This window comes from Theropithecus gelada, chromosome X (assembly GCF_003255815.1).
Source record: "Theropithecus gelada isolate Dixy chromosome X, Tgel_1.0, whole genome shotgun sequence".
Classification (NCBI taxonomy): Eukaryota; Metazoa; Chordata; class Mammalia; order Primates; family Cercopithecidae; genus Theropithecus; species Theropithecus gelada.
The window spans coordinates 43,784,637-43,802,441 of NC_037689.1; positions in this window are offsets into that span (position 1 = coordinate 43,784,637).

Genomic DNA, 17,805 nt, shown 5'->3' on the forward strand with positions numbered 1-17,805 from the left:
CACCATGTTGGCCAGGCTGGTCTTCAACGCCTGGTATCTGACCTTGGCCTCCCAAAATGCTGGGAATACAGGCGTGAGCAACCACACTTTTTTTTTCTTGAATGAATGTCTACTTTTCCCTTCTTTCTTTTTCTTTTTCTTTTTTTCTTTTCTTTTCTTTTTTTTTTTTTTTTTTTTTGAGACAGAGTCTTGCTCTGTTGCCCAAGCTGGAGCATAGTGGCACAATCTCTGTTCACTGCAACCTCTGCCTCCCAGGTTCAAGCGATTCTCCTGCCTCAGGCTCCCGGGTAGCTGGGATTACAGGCACCCGCCACCATACCTGGCTAATTTTTGTATTTTTTAGTAGAGACGGGGTTTTGCCGTATTGGCCAAGCTGGTCTTGAACTCCTGACCTCAGGCGATCCACCTGTGTCGGACTCCCAAAGTGCTAGGATTACAGATGTGAACCACCATGCCTGGCCGCCTACTTTTTCTTTGTATTAGATTGGCATGGAAGAAGACGAAGAAGAAAGGAGTTAGTCATGGTGTAATGATAGACTTAACTTAAATTTTTCTTGTGCACATAGGTTAAAAATAGCATTAGTAGACATTTTTCCCATCCCCTCCAACTCTACTATAGTGCTTTGCAAAGCTCTCTGTACTGTGTAAGATACAAAATGATGGTACTATTACTGTAGAACACTGTTTGGGGTCAATAGAATTGGATTTTTTCTACTTTATAAAAGAAACCAGGTATATGTACCGCTGTCTGGATATCGTGTTTTTAATAACTGGTCATGGCTTTGTACTTGAAGACTAGCTTGAGGCTGGGGCAGCAGATCCACTGATAAAATCTGTTGACACAAGTCCTGCAAAGACCTGAGAGGTGGAAATGAAGTGGATCAGGTTGTGCCGTGCCATGGGAGATACATTCAGGAGAGAATAAGGGATGTGGAATGGGAAAGAAAGGCATGGAAATCTCTCTTTTCATTTTGGGTGACAATAGTGAATGTTGACCCAACTCACTTCTTTGTATTGGAGAAAGGATGATGGATGTTTTGAACATCTTTGTTACTGTTTTGAAACAAAAGCATGCAAACTGAACTTTGATAACTGAAAATCCCCTCTGCTTTTGCTGACTTTTAAAGAAATGTTTTAAGATCTAGCATTGTTGTTTCACTTTAATGGCTGTGGTGTTATATAGTATTACAGTCTCCTTTATAACTTAAACTAGAATGTACTGTAGTATCCTATAGCTGCTTTTTAATTAGAGACAAGACAAATATGACTGTTTAAAATTCCATTCAACACATCAGCAGATGTCAGTAATTTATTTTAAAAATGAAATGCTGCTTTCTCTTAGAAGTGTGATTGATTGAATATTTTAGAGACTTGACTCATGATGATCCAGTGGGGCTAGAGGAAAGGCTGGGTTGACAGTGTTTTTAATGGGCTGGAGCAGCGCTGATGTCGAAATAAAAATGTGCTAGTACTTCCTGTATAGTCTGCATAGTCACTTCCTTGCTTGCATTAACTATTGCTGATGCAAGACTTTGCATTTCTACCATCTGTCTCAGTAGATTCATCAGTTTCATTCTGGTCCCATGACTTCTGGGATAGGGTGGGGAATTGTGGGGGTGTGGGTTTTGTGTTACATATCATTGGCCTATGTTCAAGACTCTAGAGCAGGACCAGTCAAAAGTGTGGTTTGTCAACCAGCTCTTTGTTTTCTAAGCACTGCACTTCAGCTGACCTGTTTTTCACAGCAAGACTCATTGAAAGAAGCAGTGTGCTGATTTTTCCCTGTGGCACAAACTCCTTACCACATCTTGGAGCAGCGTTTTTTTGAGACCGAATTTCACTCTGTCACCCAGGCTGGAGTGCAGTGGCGCGATCTCGGCTCACTGCAACCTCCGCTAGGGTTCAAGGAAATTCTCGTGCCTCAGCCTCCCGAGTAGCTGGGACTACAGGCGTGTGCTACCACACCTGACTAAGTTTTATATTTTTAGTAGAGACGGGGTTTCACTATGTTGGCCAGGCTGGTCTCCGACTCCTGGCCTCAAGTGATCTGCCTACCTCAGCCTCCCAAAGTGCTGGAATTACAGGCGTGAGCCACTGCGTCCAACCCTGGAGCAGCAATTTGAGTGGTGCTCTTTCAGAGGCCAGTTGGGCTGCATTATTAAATACCTAGTTCCTAGATAAGAGCTGTTATGTGACCTTGAAGAAGTACTCTATCTCCTTTAATTACCATCTTGCCGAGTGTCTTTGTACTAAATCTTTAACATTGCTTTTCTTTTGGCTAATAAACCACTTTCATTTACATTATCCTGCTCTGTCTTAAAACAGCTTTGTGAATGAGATGTTAATAACACTAGGCAGGCCGGCAGTCCAAGTTTGAAATGTGCCTGAGGGTCCTATGAATCTGGGTTCCAGCCTTCTTAATTTCTAGCGTGGATGCTTCCATCAGAGGTGCTTAACTGTTTTTGTACCTTGGACTCCTTCAGCAGCTGCCTGGTGAAACCTGTGAACCCCTTCTCAGAAACATTTTAAATACATAAAATAGGATTCCAAGAAACAAGTTATAATTTCCAAAAACTTACGATAGAATATTTGTGCTGCTTTGTTATATAGCTGGATCAAGTGGTGAGTCAGATACCATAATTGTGAAGTAGTAATAAGCATAAGATCCATAGCAACTGAAATGTGATGAGAACACATTTGATTTCTCTTGTTGACAAAGTTACAGGAACTGATGTCTACTAACATGGTTTGTCACCCGTGTTCATGCTTAAAGGAAATGCTAAATTTCAGTGGGAGTTAGTAAAGATAAAGATAGAAACATTTTCCCATCCAAGTTTATGGAGTCACAGAATTCTGCCCATGGGCCCCAGGTTAAGAACTCCTGACCTACAGTTTTTGCTTCCATTGTTTTCATTGTATTTGAGCGGTGGGGAAGGGTAGGTGGGATCACTTCACCCTTCTGTCAGAACCTGAAATCAACACTGGCAGATCAGTTCTCCTCAGCCAGAACCATTTAAAATCTCAATTACCTCATGTAGTCATTCTGCTGATTTCTGCTTTACTCATTATTTCAAAAATGAGAAATAGAACATGGGCAAGAAATAGCCCAGTGCTTTTGGAAAGCTATTTGAATCCTCTTGGATGTGATTTCCCTGGGAAATTGGATGATAAATGTGACTGGACAGGTAGACTTAGTTCCTGTATCTGGGGGTCCTGGGATGCTCAGGCCAACTAATTAATGCAGACAGTTTTCCCATGCACCAACCAACCATGTGGTGATTATTTCAGTGAGCAATTTTTTTATGATGAAGCACCAGGGAATAGGCCCATCTCTGTGCAACTTTGCACAGGAATGTAACAATAAGTGAATTAGGCAGCCTTTCTAGGAAAGAAGCAGGCCAGGTATATTTTAATGGAAGGCCTCCAGTATCCAGAGAAGGGAGGGTTGGGGGTTGCTCCACCCCATTTCCTGAAAAAGACTGGTAGGGGGTCAGTCTCTGTAGCCCTTGGCTTTGACCATAAAGTTACTTATTAGAGATCATTCCTAGTTCCACCTATTAGAGAATACTTTTTTCTTGACTTTGTTCTAAAATAGTCTTACATCTCGGTAAGTGATTATGATGGTATCTTAGGTTCTTGCTAAGTGATTCAGACTGCTCCTGTCTGTTCATTGCTAAGGGACAGAAACACTCCTTGGACTTGGTCACGCATACAGCTCTACACTACATTCCATGTCCTCTTATACTTTCTAGATGTTCTGTCTTTCTCCAGTTTAAATTTGGCACCTGAAATTCCCCCTCTGTCCACCTTCCCATTGCTAAGAGGGAGCTTTTGCCAACATGTCCTATGCATTGCATGGTCCCTTCAGTGTTTCTATTTTATAATCCTCATCCCATATCTATTGACCTTGTATGTTTACTTTTTATTATTATACTTTAAGTTCTGGGGTACATGTGCACAACATGCATGTTTGATACATAGGTATACATGTGCCATGTTGGTTTGCCACACTCATCAACTCGTTATTTACATTAGTTATTTCTCTTAATGCTATCCCTCCCCCAGACCCCCCCATGACAGGCCCCGGTATGTGATGTTCCCCACCCTGTGTCCGACTGTTCTCATTTTCAGTTTCCACCTATGAGTGAGAACATGCGGTGTTGGGTTCTCTGTCTTTGTGACAGTTTGCTGAGAATGATGGTTTCCAGCTTCATCCATGTCCCTGCAAAGGACATGAACTCATCCTTTTCTATGGCTGCACAGTATTCCATGGTGTATATGCGCCACATTTTCTTAATCCAGTCTATCATTGGGTTGGTTGCAAGTCTTTGCTATTGTGAATAGTGCCACAATAAACATACGTGCACATGTGTCTTTACAGTAGCATGATTTAAAATCCTTTGGGTATATACCCAGTAATGGGATTGCTGGGTCAAATGGTATTTCTGATTCTAGATCCTTGAGGGATTGCCACACTGCCTTCCACAATAGTTGAACTAATTTACACTCCCACCAACAGTGTAAAAGCATTCCTATTTCTCCATATCGTCTCCAGCATCTGTTGTTTCCTGACTTTTTGATGATGGCCATTCTAATTGGTGTGAGATGGTATCTCATTGTGGTTTTGATTTGCATTTCTCTGATGACCAGTGATAATCATTTTTTCATGTGTCTGTTGGCTTCATAAATGTCTTCTTTTGAGAAGTGTCTGTTCATATCCTTTGCCCACCTTTTGATGGGGTTGTTTTTTTCTTGTAAATTTGTTTGAGTTCTTTGTAGATTCTGGATGTTAGCCCTTTGCCAGATGGGTAGATTGCAAAAATTTCCTACTATTCTATAGGTTGCCTATTCACTCTGATGGTAGTTTCTTTTGCTGTGCAGAAGCTCTTTGGTTTAATTAGATCCTATTTGTCTATTTTGGCTTTTGTTGCCATTGCTTTTGGTGTTTTAGTCATGAAGTCCTTGCCCATGCCTGTGTCCTGAATGGTATTGCCTAGGTTTTCTTCTAGGGTTTTTATGGTTTTAGGTCTAACATTTAAGTCTTTCATCCATCTTGAATTAATTTTTGTATAAAGTGTAAGGAAGGGATCCAGTTTCAGCTTTCTACATATGGCTAGCCAGTTTTTCCAGCACCATTTATTAAATAGGGAATCCTTTCCCCATTGCTTGTTTTTGGCAAGTTTGTCAAAGATCAAATCGTTGTAGATATGTGGCATTATTTCTGAGGGCTCTGTTCCGTTCCATTGGTCTGTGTATCTGTTTTGGTACCGATACCATGCTGTTTTGGTTACTGTAGCCTTGTAGTATAGTTTGAAGTCAGGTAGCGTGATGCCTCCAGCTTTCTTCTTTTTGCTTAGGATTGTCTTGGCAATGCGGGCTCTTTTTTGGTTCCCATGAACTTTATTTTTTTCCAATTCTATGAAGAAAGTCATTGATAGCTTGATGGGGATGGCATTGAATCTGTAAATTACCTTGGGCATTATGTCCATTTTCAAGGTATTGATTCTTCCTATCCATGAGCATGGAATGTTCTTCCATTTGTTTGTGTCCTCTTTTATTTCACTGAGCAGTGGTTTGTAGTTCTCCTTGAAGAGGTCCTTCACATCCCTTTAAGTTGGATTCCTAGGTATTTTATTCTCTTTGAAGCAATTGTGAATGGGAGCTCACTCATGATTTGGCTCTCTGTTTGTCTGTTATTGGTGTACAGGAATGCTTGTGGTTTTTGCACATTGATTTTGTATCCTGAGACTTTGCTGAAATTGCTGTCAGCTTAAGGAGATTTTGGGCTGAGACAATGGGGTTTTCTTAATATACAATCATGTCATCTGCAAACAGGGACAATTTGACTTCCTCATCTCCTAATTGAATACCCTTTATTTCTTTCTCCTTCCTGATTGCCCTGTCCAGAACTTCCAACACTATGTTGAATAGGAGTGGTGAGGGAGGCCACCCCTGTCTTGTGCCGGTTTTCAAAGGGAATGCTTCTAGTTTTTGCCCCTTCAGTATGATATTGGCTGTGGGTTTGTCATAAATAGCTCTTATTATTTTAAGTTACGTTCTGTCAATACCCAGTTTATTGAGAGTTTTTAGCATGAAGTGCTGTTGGATTTTGTCAAAGGCCTTTTCTGCATCTATTGAGATAATCATGTGATTTTTGTCATTGGTTCTGTTTACGTGATGGGTTATATTTATTGATTTGCGTATGTTGAACCAGCCTTGCATCCCAGGGATGAAGCCAGCTTGATGGTTTTGGATAAGCTTTTTGATGTGCTGCTGCATTCAGTTTGCCAGTAGTTTATTGAGGATGTTCGCATCAATGTTCATCAGGGATATTGGTCTAAAATTACTCTTTTTTTGCTGTGTCTCTGTCAGGCTTTGGTATCAGGATGATGTTGGCCTCATTTATAAAATGAGGGAGCATTCCTTCTTTTTCTATTGGTTAGAATAGTTTCAGAAGGAATGGTACCAGCTCCTCCTTGTACCTCTGGTAGAATTCGGGTGTGAATCCCTCTGGTCCTGGACATTTTTTTGGTTAGTAGGCTATTATTGCCTTAATTTCAGAGCCTGTTGTTGGTCTAATTCAGAGATTCAACTTCTTCCTGGTTTAGTCTTGGGAAGGTGTATGTGTCCAGGAATTTATCAGTTTCTTCTAGATTTTCTAGTTTATTTGTGTAGAGGTGTTTATAGTATTCTCTGATGGTAGTTTGTATTTCTGTGGGATTGGTGGTGATATCCCCTTTATCATTTTTTATTGCATCCATTTGATTCTTCTCTCTTTTCTTCTTTATTAGTCTTGCTAGCAGTCTATCAATTTTGTTGATCTTTTCAAAAAACCAGCTCCTGGATTCATTGATTTTTTTGAAGGATTTTTTATGTCTCTATCTCTTTCAGTTCTGCTCTGATGTTAGTAATTTCTTGCCTTCTGCTAGCTTTTGAATTTGCTTGCTCTTGCTTCTTTAGTTCTTCTAATTGTGATGTTAGGGCATCAATTTTAGATTTTTCCTGCTTTCTCTTGTGGGCATTTAGTGCTATAAATTTCCCTCTAAACAGTGCTTTAAATGTGTGCCATAGATTCTGGTGCATTGTGTCTTTGTTCCCATTGATTTCAAAGACCATCTTTATTTCTGCCTTCACTTCGTTATGTACCCAGTAGTCATTCAGGAGCAGGTTGTTCAGTTTCCCTGTAGTTCAGTGGTTTTGATTTTCTTAGTCCTGAGTTCTAGTTTGATTGTACTGTGGTCTGAGAGACAGTTTGTTGTGATTTCCGTTCTTTTACATTTGCTGAGGAGCGCTTTACTTCCAACTATGTGGTCAGTTTTGGAACAAGTGCGATGTGGTGCTGAGAAGAATGTATATTCTGTTGATTTGGAGTGGAGAGTTCTGTAGCTGTCTATTAGGTCCGCTTGGTGCAGAGCTGAGTTTAAGTCCTGGATATCCTTGTTAACCTTCTGTCTCGTTGATCTGTCTAATATTGACAGTGGGGTGTTAGAGCCTCCCATTATTAGCGTGTGGGAGTCTAAGTCTCTTTGCAGGTCTCTGAGGACTTGCTTTATGAATCTGGGTGCTCCTGTATTGGGTGCATATATATTTAGGATATATGTAGCGTTTACCATTATGTAATGGCCTTCTTTGTCTCTTGATCTTTGTTGGTTTAAAGTCTGTTTTATCAGAGACTAGGATTGCAACCCCTGCTTTTTTTTGTTGTTTTCCATTTGCTCGGTAGATCTTCCTCCATCCCTTTATTTTGAGCGTATGTGGGTCTCTGTACATGAGATGGGTCTCCTGAGTACAGCACACTGATGGGTCTTGACTCTTTATCCATTTTGGCAATCTGTGTCTTTTAATTGGGGCATTTAGCCCATTTACATTTAAGGTTAATATTGTTATATGTGAATTTGATCCTGTCATTTATTATGTTAGCTGGTTATTTTGCCTGTTAATTGATGCAGGTTCTTCCTAGCATCAATGGTCTTTACAGTTTGGCATGTTTTTGCAGTGGCTGGTACCAATAGTGCTTCCTTCAGGAGCTATTGTAAGGCAGGCCTGGTGGTGACAAAATCTCTCAACATTTGTTCATCTGTAAAGGATTTTATTTCTCCTTCACTTATGAAGCTTAGTTTGGCTGGATATGAAATTCTGGGTTGAAAATTCTTTTCTTTAAGAATGTTGAGTATTGGCCCCCACTCTCTTCTGGCTTGTAGGGTTTCTGCAGAGAGGTCTGCTGTTAGTCTGATGGGCTTCCCTTTGTGGGTAACCTGACCGTTCTCTCTGACTGCCCTTAACATTTTTTCCTTCATTTCAACCTTGGTGAATCAGACAATTATGTGTCTTGGGATTGCTCTTGATGAGGGGTATCTTCGTGGTGTTCTCTGTATTTCCTGAATTTAAATGTTGGCCTGCCTTGCTAGGTTTGGGACGTTCTCCTGGATAATATCCTGCGGAGTGTTTTCCAACTTGGTTCCATTCTCCCCATCACTTTCAGGTACACCAATCAAATGTAGATTTCGTCTTTTCACATAGTCCCGTATTTCTTGGAGGCTTTGTTCATTTCTTTTTACTCTGTTTTCTCTAGCCTTGTCTTCTTGCTTTATTTCATTAATTTGATCTTCAATCACTGATATCCTTTCTTCCACTTGATCAAATTGACTGTTGAAGCTTGTGCATGTGTCACAAAGTTCTTGTGCCATGGTTTTCAGCTCCGTCAGGTTATTTAAGGTCTTCTCTACACTGTTTCTTCTAGTTAGCGATTCTTCTAACCTTTTTTCATGGTTTTTAGCTTCCTTGTGATCGGTTTGAACAAGCTCCTTTAGCTCGGAGAAGTTTGTTATTACCGACCTTCTGAAGCCTACGTCTGTCACCTCATCAAAAGTCATTCTGTGTCCAGCTTTCTTCCATTGCTGGCGAGGAGCTGTGATCCTTTGGAGGAGAAGAGGCGTTCTGATTTTTAGAATTTTCAGTTTTTCTGCTCTGGTTTCTCCCTATCTTTGTGGTTTTATCTACCTTTGGTCTTTGATGTTGGTGACCTACAGATGGGGTTTTGGTGTAGATGTCCTTTGTGTTGATGATAGTGCTGTTCCTTTCTGTTTGTTAGTTTTCCTTCTAATAGTCAGGTCCCTCAGCTGCAGGTCTGTTGGAGTTTGCTGGAGGTCCACTCCAGACTCTTTTCCTGGGTATCACCAGCGGAGGCTGTAGAACAGCAAATACTGCTGCCTGTTCCTTCCTCTGGAAGCTTTGTCCCAGAGGGGCACCCACCTATATGAGGTATCTGTCGGCCTCTCCTGGGAGGTGTCTCCCAGTCAGGCTACATGGGGATCAGGGACCCACTTGAGGAGGCAGTCTGCCCGTTCTCAGAGCTCAACGCTGTGCTGGGAGAACCACTGTTCTCTTCAGAGCTGTCAGACAGGGTTGTTTAAGTCAGAAGAAGCTGTCTGCTGCCTTTTGTTCAGCTATGCCCTGCCCACAGAGGTGGAGTCTATAGAGGCAGTAGTAGGCCTTGCTGAGCTGCAGTGGGCTCCACCCAGTTCGAGCTTCGCAGCTGCTTTGTTTACCTACTCAAGCCTCAGCAGTGGCAGATGCCCCTCCCTCAGCCAGGCTGCTGCCTCGCAGTTCCATCTCAGACTGCTGTGCTAGCAGTGAGCAAAGCTTTATGGGTGTGGGACCCACTGAGCCAGGCACGGGAGAGAATATTCTTGTCTGCTGGTTGCTAAGACCTTGGGAAAAGTGCAGTATTTGGGTGGGAATGTCCAGTTTTTCCAGGTACAGTCTGTCCTGGCTTCCCTTGGCTAGGAAAGGGAAATCCCCTGACCCCTGGTGCTTCCCAGGTGAGGCAACGCCCTGCCCTGCTTCGGCTCACCGTCCGTGGGCTGCACCCACTGTCCAACCAGTCCCAGTGAGATGAACCAGGTACCTCAGTTGGAAATGCAGAGATCACCCATCTTCTGCATCAATCACGCTGGGAGCTGCAGGCTGGAGCTGTTCCTATTTGGCCATCTTGGAACGGAAGAGCGTATGTTTAATTTTTTAATGTCTGAAGAAGATAGTGTGCCTTGGAAAGCATACAGACACCTGGGTTTGGGTTCTGACAGCCACTTAAGAACTGGAGATTTTTAACTTTAGTGAGGGCAGGGGCAGCAAGAACTTCAGCCCAAGTCCAGTTGGCAAGAGCTAAAATGGAAGCTCTGAAAGCCACTGGGTCCCTCTTTTGCCTTTGATGCTTCGTGCATGTAGTAGGCACTTAGTCAATATTTCCAACCTTGGGAGATTGAAGCGCACTGTAAAAGGGAATTCTTAGAATTGCATTTTCCATGTAGAACGTGGAGGAAACAGGTTGGCTGGAAGAAGTTACCCATAGTTGGGCTTGTTGATGAAGAAAAGCAGTCTGTGATGATAAAGGGAGAAGTCCCTGCAAATTCATTTTGCTCAAAGGAGCAAAACTGTCTACTTGACACTAGCAAAGGTGCAGTCCTGGTAATGGTGAAAGTGCTGTGTTGGCGAAAGGGGTCTTCAAAGTCCAGGGCTTGACACTGAGTTCCTTCCTGGTTCTCCTAAGGGCTGAGGGGGAGTAGAAACTTGAAGATGTACAGTGGTCAGACTGGAAAATGGACAAAGTGGGGGATCTGTAGCCATTTTGACTGTCAGCCATTTCTATGACTGAGTCTTCTCTCTTTTCTCCTTGTTTGCTCTCCACTGACCTGAGTCTTGAATGTCTTAATTCCCCACCCATTTGGATGGAGTTACTGCACCAGGTCTCCACTTTGATCCAGGCCAGCCCACAGAGGACTGTCTTTGGCTCAGGTGCAGACACCAGTCTGCAGAGGCCAGGGTTTAAGACCACACGACTCATTTTGGTTGCTTGTGTTTAGTTTGAGCCTGGCCCTTGGCTCTCACTTGATGAATCTACTAAGGGTTTGTGCATCAAAATAATTAGGCATACTGGTAAATTATAAACGTTTGAAAAATTGGAAATCATGGCCAGGCATGGTAGCTCACACCTGTAATCCCAGCACTTTGGGAGGCCGAGGGCGGACAGATCATGAGGTCAGGAGATTGAGACCATCCTGGCTAACACGGTGAAACCCCCTCTCTACTAAAAATACAAAAAATTCGCTGGGCATGGTGGTGGGTGCCTGTAATCCCAGCTACTCAGGAGGCTGAGGCAGGAGAATTACTTGAATCCGGGAGGTGGAGGTTGCAGTGAGCCGAAATCGTGCCACTGCACTCCAGCCTGGGCAACAGAACGAGACTTTGTCCCCCTGCAAAAAAAAAAAAAAGTAGGGGACACAAAGGGGGGCTCTTTTTTACTTTTCACTGGCAAGTGGCTATGGGAGAGAGAGTGCTGGAGTTAAAAAAACTAGTATTTAGTAATCATAATGAAGACTGAATCAGGCAGTAATCATCCATTGGTGTTAGATAGTAAGGGAAATCTCAGCAAGGATCATATTTACATGGCTTTAAAGTGTCTCCTACAGATTGCTTATGAGTTGTGTATCAGTTCCCTGTTGCTCCTTTAACAAATTACCAAAAACTTATTTCCTTAAAGTAACACGAATTTATCTTACAGTTCTGGAGAGTCAGAAGTTCAAAATGAGTCTTAGAGGGCTAAAATCAAGGTGTTGGCAGGGTTGGTTCCTTCTGGAGGCTCCTGGGAAAGTCTGTGTTCTTTCTATAATTTCAGTCTCAAAGCCAGCAGTGGAACAGCTTCAAGTCTCTCTGCTCCTGTTGTCACATTGCCTTTCATCTCTGACTCCTGTGTCCCTCTTGTAAGGCCACTTGTGATTACAGCTCCTACCTAGATGATACAGGATTCTCTTCCTGCTTCGAGATCCTTAACCACTTCTGCAAAATCCTTTTGCCATATAAAGTAACATTCTTATAAGGTTCTGGAGATTACATGGGGTGGGGTGGCGGGGCAGGGGCATTTATTTCACCTACCGCATGTTGCAAGATAAAAGTAACTTTACAGTGCAGAAATGGGACAACACCTTGACCAGGTAATCAAAACCAGCATCCACAAGGGCAGGTGGACATCCTGTGCCTCCAGAGGTGATACTCTGAGAAGGGTCTATCACCACCTATGCAGTATTTGGCTTAGGATCCATTACCTGAATCAAATCACGAAACCTGAGATCCCCAAAGGAGGAATGTTCTATTAAGAAAGAGGCCTGTTACAAAAGTATTAATGTCAAAAAAGACAAAGGCTGTGAAAAGATTCCAGATTAAAGGAGGCTAAAGAGACATGGCAACTAAATGTAATACCTGACCCTATCCTAGATACTGTATTGGAGGGAAAAAAATGCTGTAAAGGACATTGTCAGTTGACAAGTTAGAATGTAGTTTAATACAAGTATTGTATCCTATTTATTGAAGTTCTTATTGCAACTCAGCTTGAAGTTATTTCCAAGTAAACTGTTAAACATTATTTTAAAATAGGGGGAGGGATTATTTTGGCAGTTTATCTCCCATCTGCCTGAGGGGCATGCTAGCAAGACTTCTGGACACAGAATTGAAAACCTAACAACAATAAGGCTCAAGGGACCCTCGTAACACCCAAAGGAGCATTCTTCTGCTTTACAGTGTAGCCCAGGAGGCAGTAAGATGGCAAGCTCCTCAGGCAGCAGAAGTCCTAGTGGTTACATTTTATGTCTTTGAGGCTTTCTGTCTGCTACACGAGAAACCAAAGCTGCAAGGGCTCCCACCAGAGACCACGGAGGCCAGAGGAGCAGAGTTTGCCCATGATGTCTGTGGTAGAAAACAAAAAAGGGAGATAGGAGCAAGAGAATGGTGTGGCAGCTGGCTGTACAGCTGCACTCCAGTCCTGCTGGCTTAGAAGTAAAAGGCCCCAGGGAAAGAGCCTGCTTTAAAGACTTCCTGAGCGGGAGCTGCTGCTAAGACACTGTAGACGTTGAAGGGTTTTCTTTTTTTTTTCTTTCCTTGAAGTGTGTGGCAGAAGGGAGGGGTGAGTGGGTTCAAAGACTTGACTTAATGCAAAGAGCCCCACATTGTAATATTTCAAATTTGAAAGTAGGATCTGATTAAAAAGGTGTCCAATTAGTTTTACAAGGAAAGTGCCCAAGGACTTCAAGAGGTTCTGTTGGAACAGTAGTTGTCCTGCTGTCTAGAAGTAGGACTTGGCCGGGCGTGGTGGCTCAGGCCTGTAATCCCAGCACTTTGGGAGGCTGAGGCAGGCAGATCACTTGAGGTCAGGAGTTCAAGGCCAGCCTGACCAACATGGTGAAATGCTATCTCTACTAAAAGTACAAAAAATTAGCCGGGCCTGGTGGCGGGTACCTGTAGTCCCAGCTACTCAGGAGGCTGAGGCAAGAGAATTGCTTGAACCCAGGAAGCAGAGGTTGCAGTGAGCCGAGATTGCGCCACTGCACTCCAGCCTGGGCAACAGAGTGAGACTTCATCTCAAAAGAAAAGAAAAAAAATAGAAGTAGGACTAGAAAACCTAGGGCAGTGCTTCTGAAACTTGAGTGCATGTGAAAATTACTTGAGGATCTTGTTAAAATACAATCTGATTCAGTACTTCGGGAGTAGAGCCCAAGAGGCAGCATTTCTCACAGTCTAATTAGTAGATGTTGATGCTGCCAGTATATGGACGACACTTTGAGTCGTACTGAGCTAGAGTAATGGTCAATGGAAAATTGGATGGGTCACTTTGCAGAAAAATGAAGACAGCTGTTGCATGAACCATTGCTGAATTTAAATGTTGTAAATATCAACGTACTGCTCTAAGTGGCCTTGAAAGCGATAGTGTTGCATTAATAATTGCCAAAATGAGTGTCTGTTTGATTTCCAAGGGTTGGAAATGTTCTTATGGATATGATTAAAAAGCCAATTTGACACCACCCCAAGCAATGTACAGATTCAATCCAATCATTACCAAAATACCAATGACATTCTCAACAGAAATAGGAAAAACAATCCTAAAATTCATGTGGAATCACAAAGGACCCCAAATAGTCAAAGCAATCCTGAGCAAAAAGAACAAAGCTGGAGGCATCATGCTACTGGACTTCAAAATATACTACAAAGTTGTAGTAGCAAGAACAGCATGATACTGACATAAAAACAGAGACATCAACCAATGGAACAGAATAGAGAACCCAGATATAAATCCACACACAGCGAACTCATTTTCAACCAAGGTCCCAAGAACATGCAATAGGGAAAGGACAGTCTCTTCAATACACGGTGCTGGAAAAACTGGATAAACATATGCAGAAGAATGAAAGTAGACCCCTATCTCCAAATCAAATCAAAATGGGTTATAGACTTAAGTATAAGATCTGAAACTATGGAACATCTAGAAGAAAACATTGGGGAAATGGTCAGGATGTTGGTCTGGGCAAAGACTTTTTGTGTAAGACCTCAAAAGCACAGGCAACTAAAGCCAAAATAGAGAAATGGGATTATATCAAACTAAAAAGCCTCACAGCAAAGGAAACAGAAAAGTAAAGAGACAACCCACAGAATGGGAGAACATATTTACAAACTAATGATCTGACAAGGGGTGAATAACTCAGAAACAAATCCGTTCAAAAGTGGGCAAAGGACATATCCTCAAAAGAAGACATACAGATGGCCAACAGGCATATGAAAAAATGCTCAGTAGCACTAATTGTCAGAGAAATGCAAATCAAAACCACAATGAGATATCATCTCACCCTAGTTAAAATGGCTTTTATAAAAAAAGGAATAATGGGTGCTGGTGAGGATGTGGAGAAGGGGAACCCTCCTACGCTGTTGGTTGGAATGTAAATTACAACAGCTGCAATGGAAAAGGGTATGGAAGTTCCTTAAAAAACTATATATATATAGGTATATATATCTCTCTCTATGGTGTATCTATGGTATATATCCAAAAGTAAGGAAATCAGTATATTTAAGAGAGATTTGCATTCCCATGTTTATTGCAGCACTATTCACAATAGCCGAAATAGGGAATCAACCTAAGTGTCCATCAATAGATGAGTGGACTAAATGTATTTGTACACAGTGGAGTATTATTCAGCCATAAAAAGGAAATCCTGTCATTTGCAGAAATGTGGATGGAACTGGAGGTTACGTTAAATGAAACATGCCAAGCACAGTAAGAGAAATATCAAAGTGGGAGCTGAAAAGGTAGATCTCTTGGAGGTAGGGAGTAGATTGGTGGTTACTGGAGGCCAGGAAGGGTGAGGGGAGGGGATGGAGAGAGGCTGATTAATGGGTACAAATGTGCAGTGTGATAGAAGAAATGAAACCTAGTGTTTGATCAGTAGGGTGGCTGGTTTATAATTATCGTATATTTCAAAATAGAAGAAAATAATTCTAAGGTTTCTAGCATAAATCAAAGATAAATATTTAAGGTGATGGATATACCAATGACAGTGATTTGATCTTTACAAGTCATGTGGACTTTCTAAATTATCACATGTACCCCCATAATATGTACATCTATTATGTATCAGTAAAAATAAGCACTAAAGAAAGGCAATTTGATAAACCATTAATCTGGGGCTTCCTTTTAAGCTCTCTACTCCCCAAAAGGCATGGATACCCCCAGCACTTGAAAAATTACAAAACAGTGCTGGTGGACAGAGACCCATTAGGAGAGACTTTGAAGCAACAAGCAGTGCAGAAATGATCAAGGATTCTGAAAAGGTGTGGACTCTGTTAATGTTGCAGACACTGCCGTGACAGCTAGAAGGTTCTAAACACAAGGATAAGGGATTATGTCCTTTATTCACCTAAGCATGCAACTTACTGAAGTCTGGATTGTGCTTTGATTTCGTGACTTTAGGTAAGTTTATTTCTGTGGAGAGTAAAACTGGAACTAACTTCACTTTGTGCTTGAGTCTTTTGCAGGTTTATTGAAAATACAAAGAATAATAAGGGGAAGAATTAGAGGTTATATGATTCTATCCTGATGCTGTACTAGAACAGCTTTCGGCAGCACTTATAGATCACTTTTGCTGTAGCCTCTGTGTAAAGGGTCATAGACAACGTGTGGGATATATCCACGGCAATGTGTAGAGGAAAGAACACGTGGGCAGCCTCTTTAGCAGCAAAGAAAAATAAAAGCCACAGGGCACTAGGAGGGCTGCTGGAAATAGAAGCATGAAGGGGAAGTTAAGACTTAGTAAGGTGAAGTGCACAAGTTTTAGTTTAAGGGAGGGCAGGGCTGGAGGTGATTTATTACAAGTACTTTATACAACACTGAACTTTTAAAAGACACTGCAAAGCCTAATACTGTTTAACCCTGCTATAGCTATATAAAAAATAAACTCTTAGGTTTCTCCATAACCAAAAAGCCATCAGGCCCTTTGAATCTTATTCCCTCCCCTAACTCCCCAAGCTAGAAAGATATCTGGGCTGGCGTTATAGATTGAATTGTGTTCCTCAAAAAGATGTTGAAGTACCAATCCCCAGTACCTATGAATGTGACCTTATTCGGAAATAGGGTCTGTGCAGATGATAAGATGGGGTCCTGAGGTTGAGACCTTATCCAATGACTGATGTCCTTGTATTAGTGGCAAAACAGCAGTTACTTTTGTACTAACCTGATAAAGGAAATTTGGACGCAGAGACATGTGCAGAGGAAAGATTATATGAAGACACAGGGAGAATATCATCTACAAGCCAAAGAACAGCTGAGGCTACCAGAAGCTGGGAGAGAGGGATGAAACTGATTCTCCCTCACAGCCCTCAAAAGAAACCAACCTTGCTGATGCCTTCATCTGGGACTTCCTAGCCTTTAGAACTGAGACAGTTTCTGTTGTTTAAGGCACCCAGTTTATGGTACTTCGTTACGGCATCACCAGGAAACTAGGACAAATGGTCTACCAAATAATTAGACAGCAGATGGAGGAAGGTTTGTGTATCAGTCAGCTGTCACTGCGATAATACTGCATAGCAAGCAAACTTGAAATGTCAACAGCTTCTAGCAACAAGTGTTGATTTTTCTCCTCAGCCATCTGTAGGTTGGCTGGGGTTCAGCTGGTCTAGGCCGGGCCCTATTTCAAACTGTGTTAGGTCCAGGTTTGCTCCACATGTCTCTCATCCTCCTTGGATCATTGGCTACCTGAGACATGTTCTCACAGCGAAAGGCACGGAGCACAAGAGGACGGGCACAATGACACAAGCACATGTCAAGCCTCTGTGTGTGCCATGTCTGTCATTCCACTGGCCATAGCACACTGCATAGCCAAACCCAGGGCCAAGAGACAGGGCAGTACCCTTTGCCAATCACGAGGCAAGGAGATGGATGATAGGGGAGTGAATAATTGGCAAAGAGATTTCAATCTACCACATTTGACTCCTGAATGTATTGAAGAGGCCAGGAGTTCAAGACTAGCCTGGCCAAATGGTGAAATCCCATCTCTACTAAAAATGCAGAAATTAGCCAGGCGGGTTGGAGGACTCCTGTAAACCCAGCTACTTGGGAGGATGAGGCATGAGAATCACTTGAACCCAGGAAGCAGAGATTGCAGTGAGCTGAGATCCTGCCACTGCACTCCAGCCTGGGCGACAGAGCGAGACTGTATCTCAAAAAAAAAAAAAAAAAAAGTTCCTTTCTCAGGGATAGCAGCAGTCTAGCTTGACTGACAAACGTGATGAAGACTAAATCCTGTAGCCTGGTATCACACTTTAAGTGAAGCATTCAACAGATGACCTTTTATTAGCAAAGAGATGTTAAAACCTTTGCGAGAAATAACCAAAAGCACTAACGGGCATCTTATATGTAAAATAATACTCTGAAGTGCACAGACATCCTACATTGTATGAGATGCTAACGTTTGTGGTTTCCTGGAAAGAACA